Source organism: Haemaphysalis longicornis, unplaced genomic scaffold, assembly GCF_048455015.1.
Source record: "Haemaphysalis longicornis isolate Haplotype H1 unplaced genomic scaffold, Haemaphysalis longicornis Haplotype H1 scaffold_4, whole genome shotgun sequence".
In the NCBI taxonomy this organism is placed as follows: Eukaryota; Metazoa; Arthropoda; class Arachnida; order Ixodida; family Ixodidae; genus Haemaphysalis; species Haemaphysalis longicornis.
Window position 1 is genome coordinate 174,724,613 of NW_027526361.1, and position 22,238 is coordinate 174,746,850.

Sequence of the window (22,238 nt, forward strand, 5' to 3'; positions counted from 1 at the left end):
GTAAACTGTTAGAAAAGGATGACCTGTACACATCTAAAAACGAAGCACTGAGATCCGAGGCTCGCTCTCTCACTCTAAGTGAAAAGGGCAGAGGAACGGATGGGCGATTTGCAAAGAGCAGAGATGTTGATGTATCGTTAAAGACAGGATAAAAAGGATGACTATTCAGTGATGAAATTTTAAAAGCATATAGCAAGTCCATGTACGTTCGTTGGTTCTCAAGGCTCCACTTATCACACTCGACATACAGACTCTCGACAGGGCTAGTGCGAAAAAGCACCCGAGGCGAGACGAAGCCCCAAGTGTAGCACTGGGTCAAGCATTCGCAACGCTGTTTTAGTCGCCGACCCATATACCACACTGCCATAGTCTAAACGAGACCCAACCAAAGCAGTATAGAGCCGTAGTAGGAGTTCTTTGTCGGAACCATAAGATTGATGGGAGAGAACCTTAAGTATATTCATTGTTTTCAGACATTTATGTTTAAGTTCCTTGATGTGTGGAATGAATGTGAGTTTGTGATCAAACACCACACCTAAGAACTTGTGCTCCTTGTTCACAGGAAGCGACATGCCATTAAGAGTAATGTCTGGGTCCGGATGGACCCCGCGCTTCCTGGAGAACACAACGCAGGAGCTTTTTACAGGATTCAATTTAAACCCATTCTTGTCTGCCCAGCCGGCAAGCTTCTTGACGCCGAGCTGGACTTGACGTTCGCAGATGGACATATTACATGATTTAAAAGATATCTGCACGTCATCTACATACATGGAGTAAGAAATTGTAGGCGGCAGTGCTTTCCCAAGGGAGTTCATTTTTACTATGAAGAGAGTGCAGCTTAGAACTCCGCCTTGCGGCACGCCATTTTCTTGCACGTGTACCTTTGACACTGCAGAACCAACTCTGACGCGAAAGGTTCTCTCAGACAAATAGCTAGCAAGGGTGTTAAACATATTACCAGAAACACCGAATGACTTCAGGTCAGTAAGGATCCCATAACGCCAAGCGGTGTCATAGGCCTTTTCTAGGTCGAAAAACACAGTTAAACAGAACTGTTTATGAATGAAGGCATCCTTAATATATGACTCTAGTGCCACAAGTTGATCATTCGTGGATCGCCCCGCCCTGAAGCCTGCCTGGCAGCTCTCGAGAAGGCCGTTATACTCCAAAAAGTACACGAGCCTCCGGTTTATCATCTTCTCGAGAAGCTTGCACAGGCAGCTGGTCAGGGCAATGGGTCGATAGCTAGCGGGAGAAGAAGGGTCCTTCCCTTCTTTCAAGAATGCTACAACTATGGCATCCCTCCAAGACTTTGGAATGTGCCCCGAAAGCCATATCTTGTTGAAAAGTTGAAGAAGTGTTACAAGAGTGTCTGTGTGTAAGTTCTGTATCATTGTATATGTAATGTTGTCTGGGCCTGGAGCTGAGGGTTTACACGTGCTCAGAGCACCCCTCAGCTCATGAAGCGTGAACTCGGAGTTATAAGAGGTGGCTGACCTGTCATTGTCGTGTAAAGGTTTCTTTTCGGCCACGAGTTTGTGTTTCATGAAGGTGTTTGTGTAGTGTGCTGAGCTAGAAACGTGTTGGAAGTGTTGGGCGAGTGTGTCAGCCTGGTCTTCGAGTGTGTCCCCTGTTGTACTGACCAGAGGCAGGCTGCGTGTTTGGTGTCCCTTGAGTTTGCGTATTCGTGTCCATACTTTCCGTGTGTCTGTGTAGGAGTTAATTGATGTTATGAATGTACGCCAACTCTCTCGTTTTGCCTCACGGCGCACACGTTTTCCTAACGCCTTGGCCCGTTTGAACAAGAGGAGGTTACTCGACGTGGGGTACCGGCGAAGGATACCCCACGCCTTGTTCTGGGCCTCTCGCGCCCGCCTACAGTCCTCATTCCACCACGGCCTCCGCTGGTTGCGCGGGGCAACAGAGGCGTGGGGAATGGACTTTTCGGCGGCGTCGAGGATGTGCGCCGTGAGGAGTTGGGTAGCTTCTTCAACGTGTAGGTGTCCTATGGATGTGTGGTGTAGTTTGGATGTCTCTGTAAATGTGTTCCAGTTAGCTCGTGCTTCATTGAACCTATTATGGGAAGATGGACTGCTCGGGCCTTTACCTATATACGTTAATGAAGTGGGGAAATGGTCACTGCCATATGGGTCCGTGCCCACACCCCACTCGAGAAGAGGAAAGAGAACTGCGGAGCCAATAGCCAAGTCAAGACATGAGTATGTGTTGTGACCTATGTTATGGTATGTAGGCTGTTTATTGTTGAAAAGGCATGCTCCAGAGGATGTAAGAAACCTCTCTATCAGGCGACCTCGGGCATCCGTACGAGAAGAGCCCCAAAGAGGATTGTGAGCATTAAGGTCGCCTGTTAGAATGTATGGTTCGGGCAGCTGGTCAACCAGCGCCTCGAAGTCAGAACTCAAAAGTGTAACATCAGGAGGAATGTATATGGAGCATACCGTTATCAACCTATTAAATATTATTAAGCGTATTGCTACAGCCTCAAGGATAGTGTTCAAGGTGACAGGGTGGCATGCTAAGGATTTCCGGACGATTATGGCCACACCGCCAGAAGAGTGTGTGCAGCCATCCCTGTCTTTCCTGTATACCAGGTAACTATTCAAGAAATTTGATTGTTTAGAATTCAAATGTGTTTCCTGAACACAAATTACACTTGGCTGATTGGTATGCAGAATCTCATACACGTCGTCAAGATTATTCAGAAGGCCTCTGCAGTTCCATTGAACAATATTTTCTCTTCCCATGTTTTAGTGTGAGAGCTACTGGAGTGTGTATGTTTATGTGTCGTCTTTCGGGGCTGTGACTCTTGGATTGGGCTTTTTGGGCGGCCTATCTGTAGGCTTGGACGTCGGAGGCCGCTCCTTGCGCTGCGTTGCAGGCAAGAACGGCACGACGTCCATCTCGTCGTCCGATGTCCTGGGTGTGCCCGTGGAACCGGGCCCCCCGGACTTGGCCCCCCTTCGGGGGCCCTTCGTTTGACCCGCCACCACCGGTGGTGTCGGAGGCACCAGAAGTGGCACGGGCGGTGCGGTGGCGGTGGGAGCCGGTGCGGGGCTCGTGGTGTCCATGGCACACTCCAACGCACTGGACGATGGGGAGGCACGGACGGGAGCGGCACCGGTCCCGACAGAAGAGGTTGCCACCACAACCGCTGCTGCCTGAGCAAGCGGCGTGGTGGCGGGTTGGGCCGCCAGAGGCAACCCAGGGGGGGGCGGGGGCGGGACCAAGTCCGACTCGCGGTACTGGGTCCCCGCCGAAACCAGACGCCGCTCCGCCCCCCGGCGAGCTGCGTCGGCGTACCTGCCCAGAGGGAAGGAGGCGAACCTCTTCCGTGCCTCTGGGAAGGTGATGTTTTCGTTGACTTTCAAGGCAATGATTTGTTTCTCTTGTTTGAACTTTTCACAGCTCCTAGAATAGGCAGCGTGTGGTCCCTGGCAGTTGGCACAGGTGAAGTTCTCGGATTTACAATTGTCAGTTTGATGATCATGTGCTGCACATTTTGCGCACGTCAATTTACCACGACAAGACGTTGTGCCGTGCCCAAACCGCTGACACTTGAAACAGCGGCGCGGGTTCGGCACGTAGGGTCGGATTGGACATCTCAAGAAGCCTGCGTTGACCGACTCAGGAAGGCTAGAGCGGTCAAGTGTCAAGATTATGTGCTTAGTTGGAATTATTTCATCATTCCGGCGTATGGTGATTCGCCTCACTGCTGTCACGCCCTGATCTCGGAGGCCCTCGAGCAGATCTGCTTCAGTCTCATTCATTAGATCCCGATCAGAGATCACGCCCTGGCAGCTATTGAGGCTGCGATGGGGCGTGATCTTGATGTCAACATCTACCATGCGCGTTTGCTTGAGGAGGTTAGAGGATTGCTGTTTGTTTTCAACTTCTATCAGAACTTCTCCCGTTGTGAGTTTCTTAGCCTTGTAGGACTTTCCGACAAGGCTTTCAAGAAACTTGGAGATTAGAAACACAGACTGGGAAGTGATTGGTTTTGCCTTGTCAACAGATTCCATTATCAGAAAGCGCGAAAAATTATCGGGCTTTGGAGAAGAGATCGATTGCAAAGGAGGAAAAGAAACTTCGGTGCGGCCCCTTTTCGGGGGCCGATCACGTCTGGGGGGGGGTTTTGAAGATGCCATATGATACATTGGAAAGCAGGGAGACTGGGGTACTTTCTCCTTTGACCTTACCCTGGTAGTCAAAGAGGTCCCGGAGCTCCCTGCCTGGTAGACAGGCAGGGAGCCCATCGGCCGGAGCTTGACCAAGGCTCCGACGGCCACCGTTCGTGGTTTCTAACCCTCCACCTATAAACACATTGCCACGGTTGGATCCAGCGTATGTTTGGGGGCTCGGGGTCCGCGGTATCGCCAGTACCGTCACCAAGATTGCTCAAGGTGCCCCGTGCGGGGGTGTCTACAAAAGAGACCTCATGAATAGTGACCTCGTCCCTCACTCTGAGCGAGAAGGGAACAGGAATGGATGGGCGATTTAAAAAGAGCTTTGATGTGGATGTATCATTAAAAACCGGTTTAAAAGGATGGTTGTCCATTGATGAAATTTTAGAGGCATATAAAAAGTCAACATAGGTTCGCTGGTTTGATAAGCACAATTTGCAACACTCTGCGTAAAGACTGTACAGGGCTTGTACGGAATGCGCCACAAGAGAGGCGAAGCCCCAAGTGGTGGCCCAAGCATATGGCCCGAAACACCGAAAGACTTCAGGTCACTGAGGATCCCGTAGCGCCAAGCGGTGTCGTAGGCCTTCTCGAGGTCGAAATTCTCGAGGTCGAAAAACACAGTTAAGCAATACTGTTTATGAACGAAGGCATCCTCTATATACGATTCAAGAGCTACGAGTTGATCGTTCGTGGATCGCCCCGCCCTGAAACCTGCCTGGCAGCTCTCGAGAAGACCGTTGTATTCAAGGAAGTACACGAGCCTGCGATTTATCATCTTCTCGAGAAGCTTGCACAGGCAGCTCGTCAGGGCTATTGGACGGTAGCTTGAGGGGGACGACGGGTCCTTTCCCTCTTTCAAGAAAGCCACTACTATGGCCTCCCTCCAAAAGTGTGGAATGTGCCCCAAAAGCCATATTTTATTATATAGATGTAGAAGTGTTACAAGTGTGTCTGCGTGTAGGTGTATCATTGTATATGTGATGTTGTCTGGGCCTGGAGCTGAGGGTTTACACGTGCTCAGAGCAGCCCTCAGCTCATAGAGTGAAAACTCTGAGTTATAAGAAGATGTTGACCTATTGTTATCTAGTATAGGCTTCTTTTCGGCCGTTTGCTTGTGTTTCATGAAAGTGTTTGTGTAGTGTGCTGAACTGGACACGTGTTGGAAGTGTTGTGCGAGTGTGTCAGGCTGGTCTTCGAGTGTGTCCCCTGTTGTGCTGACCAGAGGCAGGCTGTGTGTTGTATCCGCCGCCCACCGAGTCACCACACGTGGCAGAGAGACGCAAACGCTACCTCGTACCCGCGGAAAAGAGAACCTTTATTCTTCTTACATGCTATTTATAACCGGGCTTGCGGTTGCTGATGATGATGTTAGAAATTGGCCACCTTAGCATTGTGCGCCACCTGGTGGCATGAACAGAACTCCATTACACAACACAACATTTCCTCCTCCCAAAAAGGGGCAGCACACCGTCGCACAACACAACATCCCCTCCTCCCAAAAAGGGGCGCGCACAGTCACTGCATTGTCTCATAAGTCATATTCAGCCAGCCACGCAGGCTTGCGTCGATCTCTGGTGGATCGCCGAGGGGCCTCACTTTCAGCACTTGTCTTAGTCCCTCCCGACACGTTCCTTGGTACACTCATGTCCGTGACATTGTAGGCGGCCGATGAGGCGGTGCGGCCGAGCCCACGTTTATTTCGGTTGCGTTGGCCGTGCCATGGTCAGGACGAGGAGCGTAGAACGAGGGTGCCGTTCCAGAGGTGTGCCGAACGCCGAGTGTTCCGTTGTGCCAGCTGGCCAACTCCTGATGATGATCGTGCCACTGGTGAAGATGATGGTGGCGCTACAGGGCTCCCCCCCTAGCGTGAAGCGCGGTAAAGTGAGAAATGTAAATAACAATGCAGGAAAATACACTATGTACAGGTATGTACAATTTGTCCGTAGTCAGGAAGAGTCCTTGGGCAGTCAGTGGTCAAGTGGCAGTAGGTTGACTAACGGCTCGGTCCTGGTCGTCGACGAGGTAGCGTCCGGGATGTGGGGAAACCTCTGGTGGGCGAGGCTGGGAGTGCGGCCGCGGACGCATTGCGGGGTGCGAAGCGGCTGCTGCAATTGATGGTGGCGCAAACGGCAGGCGTAACTGGAAGGACAGCGACAAGGTGAATCGTGGTGCGGCAGAATGACGACCGGAGTGGCTTGACTGTGCTGTGGTGTGAGCTCTGGGGATGTGTCGCTGTCTGGGCAACTTGCGCACGCGCCGTGAGAGACGGAGCGGCGGAGGGCGCCAACGACAAGCGTCTCTCAAACCACCGGTGTGTCGGGTTCCTGACGTGCAGTGCACTCGCGCTGGTTTCATCCGGGGTCGGAGAGCAGAGCGCCTGTGACACCGAAAACCGAATACGCTCCTGTAGCAGGAAATCGGTCGAGGTGGGGTGACCATTTCGTGGTGCGTCTGACTGCATAGGAACAAGACATTCTTTCGGCGACGTTTGTTGGCACGTTAGCCCCGCAATTGTTTCTCCGGTGTCTTCATCATAGCCAGGGTGTCAGGACTGTCAGGGGCAGTCTGATCAGCTTCGAGTGTCAGTTGCACAGCAGAGGATCTCGAGCTGTTTACTGCTGGAAGCTGTTCCACCGGTGACGGAGAAGAGGTCTCGCGTGTGCGGGGAGGAAAAGGGTCTGAAAGATCCTTCTCACCCGTGCCGTGCGGCGAAGGTGGTGAAGTTTCCCAATTGTTAGCGGCAAAACAGTCGACACCTGGGTGGGTTTCTGCAGCCGACGCCACAACGTGTGGGACTGCGCCATGGTGTGGCGTCGAGTTGGCTAAGTGAAACGCCAACTCGGAAGCGCCGCAAGTCGTAGTCGGGGTTCGCGCTTGTTGGTCAGGCGAGGGTGGAGCTGCCGGCGACGTGTAATCCACGGCTGCTGTTCTGTCGGTGCTGGCCGGGGTAGTAAGTGGCTGGAACATCTGGGCACTCGGGGGCTGTGCTGCGGTGGAGCCGGGAGTCCCAGGGGAAACGCAGGTTGCCTCTGTCGCAGGATTCCAGGCTGCAGTGTATGGAATCAGCCGCTCACGATTCCAAACGTGACCATCGCTCAGCTCGTACGTGTCCTCATTTTGGCGCCGAACCACGGTGAAAGGACGTGAATACGATGGGGAACCCTTTGGCACATGTCCCGGTAGCTTAATCCGAACTGCTTGTCCTGCGCTCAATGACGAATGTTTGGCTGCACGACGACGATCCGTATAGTGATTGCTTGCAAGCTGTTTCCGAGTTACCCTTTGCTTGACGGCTTGAAGCTCCACGCCTCCGACCTCAGGAACACTTCCAGTCGGTCCTGCAGCGAGATCGAGTCTGGTCCTTGGGTGACGGCCGTGTAGGAGAACAGCAGGTTTTTGACCCGCATTTGCATGCGGGGTGCAGCGGTAGATCCCAAGGTACTCTGTGACAGCCTCCTTCAGTGGGCGGTGTTCCTCCAGACACACCTCAACGTAGTCCTTTAACACACGATTAAACCGTTCCACTTGTCCATTTGACTGGATGATAGACTGCCGAGAATGTGTGGTGGATACCTCTATTGCGCAAGAATTCTTCAAACTCGACGGATGTAAATTGTGGCCCATGGTCACTCACTATCTCCTTCGGATAGCCTTCACGGCTAAATGTACTCCGCAAAAAGGACATGGTCGTCGCTGAAGTGACGTTGGAGGTAAACCCTACTTCTGGCCACTTGCTGAAGTAGTCTACTAAAGTAATGGCAAACGACAGTCCTGAGGAGCCCTTGTGAAAGGACCAACGATGTCGATGCCTATCTTCTCCCACGGTGCTGAAGGAAATGGTACCGGCTCCATTAGCGGCACAACTGGCTTTGCTGATTTGTCAACAGACTGACAAACGGCACAAGACTTGATCAGCTGTTCGACGTGCTTGTTCATGCCAGGCCACCAGTATTTTTCTCGGAGTCGTTGCTTTGTACGCGTGATGCCTGGGTGTGATTCATGGGCGATATCCAGAAGTCTGCTCGCCAACGAAGAAGGTACCACGAACTGTTCCCCTCGGAGCAGCAGGTCATTCATCACTGACAGTTCGTCCCGAACCCTGTAGAAAGGCATTGCTTCTGGAGGCAGCATCTTGGCTGATGGCCACCTGGACGTTGTCCACTGCATCACTTGGCAAAGTACGGAATCCTGCGCAGTTGCAGTTACGAATTCCTCGTGAGTTAAGCATGAAGAAACAAAGCAAACAGAATCTTCCGGCTCCGGACGGGCTCCATACTTCTGCGGTCACCGGGAAAGGGCATCATTTATCTGTAGTTGCAGTGTGTTGATAGCGTCGATGCCCAGGAGATTTGTGCCTTGTTGTACCACGTAGAAAAGAAGTTGAGCATGCCGGTTCCGGTAATGAACTGGAGTGGCGAAGCATCCTTGAATGTTGATTTTTCTGCGTGAAACATCGAGCAACGTCGCCGATGTTGGCTGGAGTGGTGGTGGAGGCCTCAGTTTGCTGTACATGTCAGCAGCAAGAATTGAAACTGCAGAACTCGTGTCCACGAGGAAATCAACAAGAGTTTCTTGAACCTGTACTTGTATGCGCACTCCGGTGCTCTGTTCCCCGTTAAGTTGCAGTACGCCGAGAGCTGTTGGATCGCGGTGCTGAACTTCTTGAACAGCGAGGGACTCCTTGCTACGCTTCTCGCTACGACAGACTCTCTCAAAATAGCCTACCTTGCCACAGTTGTTGCAGGTCTTGTTCCTTGCTTTGCAAATACTAGAATTGGCTAAGTGTTTCGCAGAGCCGCAGCGAAAGCAAGTCCTACTATTTTGTCCCAACGAGGCATGTTCGGCTGGCCCTGGCGCAGAACGCTTATCCACTTTTTGCACGTACCCTGCAGGGCTAGCTGATGACAACTCCTTGGAATATTTTGCAGCTTCTTCGATACTTCGAGCAATTGTGAGGGCCCTGTCCAACGTCAATGAGGAGCCTTCCAAAAGTAGCCGCTCCCAAAGTACGGTGTTGCTCGTCTTGGCGACAAGTTGGTCACGTATGAACTCGTCAGCCCTGTCAAGAAACTTTGGAACAAGGAAGACTGATCTTCCACTTACAGGGGTTTCTTTGTCAAGAGATTGCATAATGAGGAAGCGAGGAAAGATGTCATTGCTTCGGAGGTCATGTTCAGAAGAGGTTTCGACGTTACTTCGGTACGGGCCCTTTTCAGGGCCCGATCATTTGGTTTGGGGGTTTAGAGAATACCATAGGCTATAGTATAAAAGCAGGGGACAGGGGTTCTTCCTTCTCAAACCTTACCCTGGTAGCTTGAGAGGTCCCGGAGCTCCCTGCCTCGACCAGGGCTCGACCTGGGCTCCGACGGCCACCGTTTAAGGTTTCTAGCCTTCACCTTACAACACACCGCCACAGTTGGATCCAGCTTATGTATGGGGGCTCGGAGTCCGCGGTGTCGCCAACACCGTCACCAAGATTACTCAAGGTGCCCTGTGCGGGGAACAACAACCAAAGAGGTGCAGAAGACGCAATAAATAGCAGCCCTACGGATTAACGTTAAAAGAAAGATTCAACGTATGAACGCATTTCATGTCTTCGATCGCTTCATCCCCATTTTACTAGCACCTCTGGCAAGCCAAATATGGGGAATTTGTGCCGTGTTGACCAACTTTCAAGCACCGTTGCTAAGAGTGGTCGATGACTGAAGGCAGCACAAAGTACGCTACTCTGCCTGCACACGCTTTTTCGACACTCCTTCATTTACATAATTACACTCAGAGCCAGGGAAGGGTGGTAGAGGCAAGTGGGTACAACATAAGGTATAAAAAGAATGCAAGAGAATTAATGCAAAGAAGATTTACAAACACAGAATAGAGAACAGAACAAGATGAAATGTGTACAACGGGCATGGAATAAACGATGCCTGCGATGACTATTGATAATTATTTTGCCGTTGCTTGCAATACCCTGAGCGCCCGAAGCTTCAAAACCTTTAACAATTGACTACCCCTGGAAAAAAGGGGGAAGGGTGGGAGGGCTTGTAACTAGCACCTTTGTCTTTTTGTTTCCCTATGGTGGGGGGGGGGGCACCTTATGAAACTGAATCATGCTTACACCACTTCAAGCAGCTGTTCAATATCTGCCTTGATGTTTCAAAGTGAACTTACCAAATGCAGCTGTCTGGTTTTTCTAGGAACACTGGATTAGGGCTAAAGCGGAGGACACATGGGCGGAGAGGGAGGCGTTTGTGCATGCGATTCCCCATTTCGTTTTAGTTTTTCAAAACTCCGCTTGGCCAATTATACCCATTTATGCTATTAGTGGATTTAATTGGCCCCAATTACTCCTTTTTGTGCAAATGCAGGGTGCTACACAGTCCTGGCCGGAGGGGGGGGGGGGTAACTTGGATACGTTCTGTCATTTTTATGTGTAAGCTGCTGTGTTGCATACACACGACAACATGGTTACCATGTATAAGCGCAGGCCTTGTGTGCACCGCTATTCAAGAGGCTACGAAATTGCACGCGCACTTTATGTCAGCTTGATTACTTCAGTTATTACTTCAGGTATTATTCAGTTACACACAGTCGGTGATAGTTTTCTGGGCCTCACTAGTTCATTGGTGGGGACCTTTATTCACTGTTCATGAAACACGTATATTAATCAGCCGAATGTGACACAATAGGTGCCTATACAACTATTACATACCCATCTAAGCTGCAGCAGTATCTTTGATTAACGAAATACAAATGTTCAAATATTTTCAACTTTGATCTTCCCCTAGAGGATGCGAACAACTTGATCAGAAAATGGAGGAACGTTCGGGATCCCTTTGCAAAGCTGAAGGCTAAAGTGAAAAAGAGCGGCAGCGCTTCACAAGAAAGAGAGTCTTCATGGGCACACTTCGACAATATGCTCTTCCTTCAGGGTATCGTCGAAGGACTCAAGAATGACAAGCAGTGTGTGATGTTTGTCGAGAAATACGTATTGCTTGCACTGCGCAGTAGTAATTTTTCGTCACTTCTGCCTTATACTAAGCAAGTACCAGTATGCTTAATCGGAAAGATTAAGAGGAAATCCTCAAGGTGGATGTCAAATTTTCCTTCACGAGTATGCTTGTCTGTTGGTCCGAACACATATTTTTTGTAATTTGGTACATATAGAGGCATTTATGAAGCTGAACAAGATTTTCGATCATTGCTTGCTTGGTTAGAATACCTTCATATAAGATAACATGCAAACTTTTGGCGGAATGAGATATACCATTATTCCATTGCGTACTATACGTGTTTTCGTTATTACATCAAATGAAAGTTGCAACCTTTCGTGACCCCATTTTACAACATAGTTTCTCTCTTCATGTATGCTGTGTTTGACCCTCTCCTGAAGTAACACAATTGTTCTGTAATAAAATTGTACGTGCCCTTTTCTTTCCTATAGGACCAGTACCAACATGAATGAAGCAGTCGTGGTAGATGAAAATTCAGTTGACAAGCTCATCCAGGGGTGGGGGATGCGGAGGAATCGGGGGACCTGGAGTTACCATCACCTGCCACCACCGGATTTCATTGATGCGACCCCTACAACGATCTTCTCTCAGCCCTCTACCTCTTCCAGTTCAAATTGTGCATCCTCTTCCACTTCTCCTTGTCCATCCTTGCCTCCACCTTGCACCCTGCACCACTCAGTACTCCTCGCTGGCAGCCAAAGAAAAAAAAATGAGGGAACGACTTAATAGCAGAAATTGATCGAGAATTAGTTGCAACCGTCACAACACCACCGCAGCACCTCCTGCTTTCTCTCGCCAACCTTATAAGCAAGGTCCACTAGCACCTGCAAGGTTACCTCAGGGTACATCTTACATACATCATCATACAATACCAATCGGGAGTTATTCCCACAACTCTTTTGGATATCACTGGGCCAACAAGGAATGTGAGCAGCGAACTAGTACGCACAGACACATTAACCATTGAATCAGAAGTGTACACGAACAATTGCCCCACCTTGGAACGTAGTAAAAATTACTACTTGCGGCATTTTATGTTCACGTGTGATGCAGGAAATGTTGTTTGTTTATGAATCCTGCATTTCCAATCAAAATTGTTGCAATATCCTTCTCATTCAATTTTTATTGTTTCTTTATTCCTATGAAAGCAATATTTGGTAGTTTTTGCCCATGAAAGGAGCCTATTTTATTAGTGCCTTTCATTGTGTCCTTGACAGTGGGAAAACGCTGTCTCATCCCTCACCTATTAATGTAAATTAATGCAAAAAAGCAGCCTCAAGAATTAAAAAAGCAGATTATTCTCATTTAAATAAATTGGTTTTATTATTGTTGCCTACATATATAAGTTTCGATTTTAGGTATTTTAATCAGCTCCATTCTCACGATTACAAGTAAACACCTTTTTCAAGTGCATGCAAATAAAAGCAGAATTATCGGTGGCTGAAGGAAACAGATTTTTCACCACTCTTGCATGCATGCATGCTAGTACCCTCCCTCTCGTAAGGTCAGCCTGGATTGCTTCATGCATTCTAATAGCAAACAAGGCATGAAACGGTAAATGAGTTTATTTTTGTACAAACCTGCATTTTGGTACAGGGAAATAAACTCCCGTAACTCTTTAAAAGCAAAATATTGTTGAATGATAGAAAACTCGCATGAGAGGAAATCACGAGCATCGCGGGGCACCCAGGAGAACTCCGTCAAGCCCGTGAAATGTGACCCTTGTGTGGGCTGCCAAAGGCTGCATGCACGCACGACAGAACGGGGCGGAGTTAAGAGGCCCGACGCGTCGACGGCACCCGCGGACCATGTGTCTCCAATTCCACCAAATGGCAGCGGGGAGCGGTTTCCGGAACGGTTACCGGCTGCAAAGACGGACATGTGTCTGGCGCTTAAGGCTTGCCTACTGAGTACTTTCTAGGTAAGGCAACAAAGTGGTGAAGTAAAATTCATCCAGCTTTCCTTTCAGGGCTTCCATTCTGTTAGGTTCAACCTAGCCTCTCAATGAGTACGAAATCTTCGACAAAAATTACAAAGCCACCCCGCACCTAAGTCGTGACACACCCATCTGACCAACATGCTGGGCGTGATAAAAGTGGTCATGCTTTAGCCTGGGGCCGCTGTCGCTCAGCTCAGAACAAAAAGTGGCCTCACTGAGTTCCTCTACCTTCTTATTACGAAGCGAGTGCGGGCACTTCATTTCTACAACCCCGTATGATGACTCCGCTGGGTGGTAAGGAATCCTGTTAAGTGATGCGCTAAGCCAAGGAAATGCCAGGTTAATCAGCAGGGCGCAGTTGCTGACGGTGACGTCGTGGCCCATTGCTTGATTCGCAATTGCTTGCCTGCACAAAAGGAAAAAAAACCCAATAACCATTTTGTCTGAAATTGTTAAACAGTAACCAGATTAGAAGTTTTACGTTGCACGAGAGTGAGGTGAAGATTCTTTGCTATGCTGATGTTGTGGTCATGTGCTGTGACAAAGAGAGCGTGAGTAGAGCGGTTCGAGTAGCGGCGGAATTTTGTGAGCAGACGGGAAGCGCTATCAATTGGAGCAAGTGCATAGGCACTTGGCATGGAGACTGGGAGGGCATGCCAGAGGAATTTGCAAACGTCAACTGGAACACCTCCCCCACTAGATACCTTGGTGTGCCATTACAATGGTACCAGAAACCCACTGAGTTCTGGTCTGAGGAAACTGAAAGAGTACGGAGTGAAATGCTAAAATGGGGGGGGGGGGGGGGGTGTCATGATATGTCAATATTTTCACGCGCTTCTGTCTGTAATGTATTTTTGGTTGCTAAAATATGGTATGTGCTTCAGGTGTTGTGCATGTCAAGGGTCAACGTGCAAAAAATTCACAGGGTTTTTGCTGTGTATTTGGCACTCAGGATGGGAGTGCATGAGTCGTACGAATCTCTTCATTTCCGTTAAAAAAGGAGGTCTCGGACTCGTGCATCTATTTCTTAGGCAGGTTGTCTCTAGGTTTATTTTCCTGAGAGACCAGGCAGACCTTTTTCTATGAACAGTTGTGCAGACGAGATTGGTGAATTATTCGCCGGATTTTGTTGTCTTCCAGTGCACTAAAACCAAGAGCCCCACGAGGCTACTTGAAAGAGGTCGTTAGGGCCTTTCAATTCCTGAAGGCCAGGTTTTCCTACGAATACCTTGCTCTGGTACCTAGAAAGAAACTGTACAAGGATGTGACCGATGTGGCATTACCGGTACCTGTTTATCGCTCTGTATACTGTGCAGAGACGGGGAAAGACGTGTTAAGGAGAGTTAAACAAATGCCTGTGAAGTCAACAGTCAAAAGTTTCTTCTTTCAATTACATACCGAACCACTACCCGTCAGTCCTTGGCTGTGGGAGAAAGGAATACTTGCAGCGGGGTCAGTGAATTGTCGACATTGCGGTAAACTGGAAACCATAGAACACATTTTCTTGGACTGTTCTGACGCAGTGTTCCACTGGGACATTCTCCAGCGGACACTGAAGAAAGAACTGCCGGTATCTCCGTATGGAATACGTTTCCTTCCAACACGTCATGATGGAGGCATGCCACTTGACATGTTTATGGCCTTGAGCCTGCACAGTCTCTGGAAACCTCGTATGGCCGTGCGACATGCAGACCCGGATGCACGACCGGCAAGGGAATACTTTATCGAAAGCATTGCTTATATCAGAGATGTAATGAAAATGCAAGACAACCAACCTGACTGGGCTGACATATTGGATGAACTAGTTAACCTGAAACGCTTTTATCACGTACCACCCGTAGCAGCAGGAGGAGTTTTATCATTATGTTGTGTGGAGACGTGTCATTGTTTGAAGGGGTTTTTTTACCATTATGTTGTGTGGAGGCATGTGTCACTGTTTTGTTGTTTGTTCACTGTACCGAGCCGGTAATAAAGAAAAAAAAAAACCATGGCGCAGTGGTCTCGAGCGCCGCACACTTTTTCTTATCGACGTCGCCGCGGGTTCGACTCACGGCTCGGCTGGTTTTTTGTTTTGTTTTTTGTTTTTTTCTAGTTGGCTTTGTACATTTTAGTGCCCCACTGTGAGTGGTACCTCAACAAGTGAACAGCGTCGCGTTTTACCCACCTGTCCATCTCGTGCAATCAAACCAGTGCTATTAAATGTGCGGGTTGAGCATCACTTTCTTGGCACCATGGTCCCCGGTACAAATCTCACCTCCTTTTTTTTAATGGCAAAGAAGATGAAAGCATTTCACAACGATGCCTGTGCTGCTGTCATAACTGTTTTACTCCTTACATTTCTTATCTTCGCTCTCATACAGACTCGATAAAAACCACGTTCAGGGGGTGCAGTGCTTGAAATTACACCATAGCGAAGCTGTGCTTTTTTTTTTTTTTTGCGCTTGGCCCGCCATCACGTTGAATTTGCCACATTATTAATATGTGTCTACAACGAAAAAACTACCGTCGCATTATTGGTAAATAAGCACACGGCAAACTACTGTACGAAAAGTTTCTATGACTATAAATCAACAAATCACAATACTTTTAAGTCATGGGTACATCTACATCGTAATCCAGCTATAAAAGCATGCACGCGTAGAAGATTTCCCTTTCTCTGCGCCAAGATGTCCGGCAATACGCAATTTACGGTGGAGGATAAGGCGGATTTGATATCCCTTGTTCAAGAGCGTAGGCTGCTATGGGATGTGAAGCACAGGCACTACCACCGGAGAGACCTCAAAGAAGTTGCCTTCAGCGAAGTTGCGGCGGTGTTTGGCGACAAATTCACAGGCACGTATTTTTGATACTTCATCCGCGCTTTGGACAGTTCTGTGCTGAAGCCCAGCTTTTTCTTTCTTTTTTTTTTTTTTTTGAAGGGAGGGAAAATTCTCACACTTCCAGGCATTTGCCTACGCGTGTATTTCGTAGTTTTTACACCAATTGCTTTACATTACTTTTGTTTTTTTTTCAGTCGCGCAGCTGCGTTTGCGCTTTGCAAACCTGCGCACGCAGTTCACCTGAGAGAAAAGGAAGGTGCAGATGCGGTCCGGAATGAGCGCAGACGTCTACGAGCCCCGTTGGGTACACTATAAAAGGCTCAAGTTCCTGACAGCGGGGAACCCGACACAGAGAAGTGTGTCAAATATGCACACTGAGCAAGAAATTCAGGTAGGTTGTTAAGCTCTTTTCACTTTTCGCCTGAGCCAACCCACAGCTTTATGATGTAAATAAAAAGCTTTTCCGCATAGCTGGCGTGTCGTGCAAAAAGCCAACGTTACGGGTACGCAAAGATCTCATGTAGCGAAGCCGCACTTTTTATTTTCCAGCAAGGTTTAGTAAAACGGAGAAATTATTGGGGGGTGACAGGAGAGCCTTTACGACGACGCACATTTGACAAATTTTGTATCAAGTGTCATTAATGACCTTGCAAGACATCTGCATTTGGGAGCTACATTTTGATGCACTATTACTAATATCATGTTGCTTCTGTGCCCTGTGGCGAAAGCAACAATATTGCTCTTCTCCGACTGATGTACATGTTTATTATCACAGTTAGGTTTTTCTAAAGTCAAAGCATATGTGCATTTCTTTCGTTGTCATTTAAACGTGACTGCATGTGTTTTGATGTTTTACTTGGAAGCGACCACTGGAAGGAACAGCTAGAAAATTACGAGAAAAGAAGTGATACATATTTAATGTGGGTATGTACAAGACAGTGGTGTGCTTGATTTCAGGTGATTGACAGCATGCCACAAGCAAACGACGATTACTGGGACTCCGAGGACATCCACACCGAGGACAGATGCGGGGAGGACGTCAGCCCTTCACCAAACCAGGCTGGGAGTACACAGGACTACGTGGTGGTCGAGACGAATGGACCAGCCACCCCGACACGGCCCGCGGCAAAAAAAAAAACATGCAGATGATGACAGAGAGCAGGGCCAACGCCTCCTGACGTCAGCAGTTGAAGCGCTTGAGAAAGCTCAGAGGCCTGGAACAGTAAACGACAAATGTGACACATTTGGGGATGTCACATTTGGGGAGCTGATTGCACAAACATTGCATCAAATTCCCCCAGGTCCTCTGCGCCACACCGGCATTCTGACAGTGTACGAAGCTGCAGTTAATTATTCAGCCTCTATTCAGGTAGAACTAGTTGAGTGTGAAAGTATTAATTTCACATAGGCACCTACAACTGCCTCCACATAGCTGTGGCCACTCACCTAGTTCCATTCAAGGGCCTGGAGGCACTCAAGATCAATAAAGGACTGAAATGAACCCAGTCTCACCTCACTACTTCGTGATGAGCCTCCACTGCAAGCTGATCTGGCCTTCCCTGTAAAAGTAGCGCCGGAACGTGTCCCTGACGTTCCGCGCCTCTCTGCTACAGTTGCTGCCCTTTTTTGGCAGCTCGAGGATGGCTCAACATTGGCTGGCCTGCTCCCTCCAAGCCAGCAGTGGGAGGAAGGGTTGCGTATAACCAGTTCAAGCAAGCCGTGGTGCGCCCACATCGTGATCGCGGCACGGCAGTCAGCGACCTAGTGATGGTTCGCAACTATCGAGGCAGACCAAACTGGGTTCGTGGTGTTGTTGTGGGGCAGTCCAGCCCTGTGTCTTTTACCGTTCGTGTTGCCACATCCAGAGGCAGTTTCACAAGGACCAGCTGCTCGCGCGGACCATGCATACTGCACACCGCGGAGAACCTGACCAGGAGGGAGACGAGTTCCTGGCGTTTAACCCAAGCGCCGACCCGGCGACATCATTCGCTCCTACCACCAGTGGGCCTGCCACTTCGCAAGACATCCAGACGGCGGGTGCAAGACGCTACCCCACTGGAGACAATCGGCCACCAGACAGATACCAAACTGGAGTCTAGCTTATTAATTTACTCAATATAAAAGGGGAAGGATGTGGTGCCCGGCCGAGCGCCGTAGTTTATCGTCAGATGCGCGCCAAACGAATAAAAGGTGCGCACTGCAACCTGCCGCTGCTCTTATCTCGACCGGTCACGCACCGACGAGCATGTGGAAATAAACGTCGCTCACTCATGGAAACTTGTCTGCTCCTTCGCACAAACCACGTGAACACGACAAGAATATTCTCTAATATTTGTATTTATACTGCATTTCTGTCAGAACTGTTACAAAGTACCGAAGTACTGTGAAAAACATTGCTGCATTATGACAAAGCCACAGAAGCACCATTCTTGACTGATCTGTTATTTCAGAGTCCTCAGCAATTTTGATGATGATGATGAAGTTGAGGTTTAATGGCGCAGCAACCTTTCGGTTATAATGCGCCAAACACAAGGTAAGAAGACATCAGTGTAAGTTAAAAGTTTTCCTCAAGGTATCATAAATATAGAAATGATTATTTTTAAAAACAGTTCCGTGAGATGAAGTAGCTAAAACTGGTGTAAAATGCCAGTGTCTCTAAAGAATTCAAAAACTTTAGTGAATGGTACCATTGGTTCATCACCAAGTAAAAGCATTGGGTGTAAGGGTATACAAAAGGTGTATAAAGCTCTAAAATGTCTAATGTGGGCTGCTTCTAGGTATGGACAACTTATTAGGATATGCAGTACAGTAAGAGGTTCTCCACAGTGCTCGCAAATAGGTTCCTGCTCCTTTTTCAACAGGAAGCCATGTGTCAGCACGGTGTGACCTATACGCAGCCGGCACAAAATAACCTCGAAGAAACGATCTCGATGTCTACAACTTTTCCATTCAGATACGTAAGGTTTGACTAGATGTAGTTTATTTCTGGTTTGTTTATCCCATTCAGACTGCCAGTACAACTTCATTGACTTTCGTATGCTGTTTCGAATGTCCTGGTAGGGAAGCTTTAACTCTGTTATTTCAAGATGCTTGATGCTGCTTTATCAGCGGTTTCATTTTCTGGGATGCCGATATGGCTTGGTACCCAACAAAGGACAACTCTGACCCCTCCTAATGTAAGGCAGCACAGTCGGTTTTTTAGCTCACCCACAGCTGCGTTCTTTGAAGGGACAAGGGAGGTTACAGCATGTATGGCACTCAAAGAATCTGTAAAAATGGACACTTTTTGTACTCCCTTTGCTATTACATCTTCAACAGCACCTCAGCAATTTTGTGGAACCGTTTTATTCATAGGTTTGTACAGACGAAGCAGTGCCAGACCACCCAGGAGCTGACCGCGACACAAGCACTGATAATGTATGTACTATTACTTTCCACTTCCATACTGCTAGCTTGCTACGTCATACTGTTCACTGTCACCTGGACGTCCACAAGCAGTGGCAACCTTCGGAGGCAAATGTTTTTGCCTTTTGGCAATCTGCCTTCGTGTTTCTCTTCAGGGCACTACGAAACCAATGCACATTGCCGCTCTCTTTCCAATAACTAGCCTCTAATAACTAAGCCAACCTCTACCTAGCAGTGAGCTGCAGCAAGCTTTATAACTAACCTCAAAATCCTTTTATTTCTGGGAGCCAATGGCATGAGGCCGACTCTGCATGTCTCGGGGAAAGAATGAAAAAAATTCTATCGATCCTTACTTTTGTTATTCCATGATTTGCAACACTGTTCACGGTACGAGATCTACGCTTCTAGCCACGCGCCAGTCATGCAACCCTGTGATCAGTGTGCACAGGCAACCCAAACCAACACTCATGACATCTTGAGCACTGCTGCCTAAGATTTCGGCCAAAAAGATTTTCAACCAACCACAGCATTTTCTGCTCTCCGAGATGGCACATTGCCCGCTGCACGCGAGTACGAGTGTATCAGCCAATAACACAGTAAAGTTTTTAACTGTCACTGCCCCGAATGGCTTTTTAATGTACGTCTCCTGCATCTTTGGAGGCCGCGCCTTCGAATAGTGAGGCACTGCGGAGTTCAGCAGTGCCTTGGGCCAGGTGATGTCATAATGGCCGAAAAAGGCTTTACCCTCGACCCATACCTGAAAATGCAAGGAGTCAAGCTCAATCTGCCTGCATTCATGAAAGGTAACTGCCATAGATTAATTTAGCTGTGCATTGCCTCTTTTAACTTATTCTCGCAGCTTTATTGTCTGTTACGATGAGCCTCTGCCCTCTCAACAAACCACTGCTTCCACCGCTTTGCAGCAGCATTTTGTGCTTCCTCTCTGGCTGCTTCTCGCAGCCTTAGCCTTCATTTGCCACTGCCCCTCCTCGCAGCTGATGAAGGCATGGGTGCCATTCGCATTGCAAGCCTCTCCCCAGAGAGAGAGAGAAAAGACTTTATTGAATGTTCGCCTGCAGGAGGGACGAGCAAAGGCTCCGCGGAGCCAGCCCGTCTCTCGACGCTGCCTAGGGCGTCCTCGAAGCATTGCCCCGCAGGCGTCCGCCAGTTCGGCGCGCGAGGGGCCTTCGGGGATGTCCCCTCGAGCCCTTCGTCGGTGCCTCCCCGGTCTTCTGCCTGGCGAGAGCCGCCTCGAGCTGCTGGACGGCTTGCAGCTGCTCCGTCAGGTCCGACGATGCAACCGCTCGTGCGATGGGATCCGGCAGCCGCCCCTGTGGCGCGGCCGCTTCCGTTGGGTAGCGAGAACAGTCCCATAGGATGTGGGTCAGAGTTGCTCTGGCACTCGCGCACACACTGCACACGTCACTTTCATAAATGTCTGGGCACACGTGGCGCGCGAGCGCCGGCGTGATTACCGATCTGGTCTGCAACTGCCGGAAGAGCACTGCCTGCGCCCTCGTCAGTCCCGGGTGGGGTTGCGGCATAGTCCCCACATGACAGTCCATTCTGTGCTTTCCCCCAAGCTGTTGGAGTGTGTGATCGCAAGTCTATGTGGTACAAAAGTGCACAATCTGCCAGGCACTTACACGGCTGCACACAGACCATGCTACCAGTCTGGCTGTGCTGATGCATAACTGGAAGGCAACTTAATTGTGTGCTTTTAGAAGGCTTTGAGGCTATTTACACTTTTCTGATATGAAAACACTGCCAAGAAACTGATTTAAAAATTGTATTTCCCATGTTTCAGGCAGGCAGCAGCTTTCTCAGAAGGAAGTTATTGCACAGCAGATTGCATCAGTCCGGATACACGTCGAGAGAGCCATAAACCGGATAAAGACGTACCGTATCTTTAAGTCAGCTCTCTACATCAAGTGCAAAGACACCATTAACGCGATGGTACTTGTTTGTGCTGGCTTGTGTAACTTGAAGCCTCCCCTGATAGCCGAAACACACCCCAGAAGTTTATTGCATTTTCTTTAAATGCCATATACACAACAAAAAACTCGCGAAAGATTTCGCAAGCATTTGCAGTTTGCATTTCAGCAATTTGCTAGCATTCAACCAGATCAAGCTTGACCAGCATTGCACACTCATGCAGATAAGACAACATGTTGCAGAAGTAAAACCTTCTAAGTAGCGGCAGAACACTGTCAATGTAGGCTGCATTATAAGGAATGTCTAAACAAATAGCACGTTTTAACGACCACACACACAAAAGAACATCACCGTCTTTGTACAAAACATTGTCAGCTGTACCTGGCAGTTATCGATTCGGACCATTTTCGGTCAGGACGTAAGAGATTTTTTGGTGACATCGTACTTTACCCTGTGAACAGAGTCATTGCAGCCCTCAACAAAGGAGAATTTGATCTCTAGAATGGCATTGTAGTCCTCAACACTGCCATCCAGTGTTGCTGAGAGCAATGGGTTTTCTTCGTTAAAGCGAGTTCCCCGTTCTTCAACGACAACACCCTACTCAGTCTGGAACTGGCTTCAAGCAACTTCCTTGTTTCAGACCCTGACGCGTTGCAGCATCCTCGTGGAAGGGTGGGTGTTTTTTTTTTTTACTTTTCTTTTCTTTTTTGCTTTTGTGCTTTTCTTTGATAGCTGGTTGTGGTTCTTTTTGGAATCCTTTTTATGTTTGAAGCAGTATTATGAATCTGCCACGACACATAGAACAGATAGTTGCTTTGATCCCTTGTGCACACTTCCAGAGTCGTTGCTCCTTCCCTCGACCGTACTATGTTTTGCATGTAAAAGTCATTGCAAGGCATGTAGCTCCGAGGCAAGCTTTGGACAT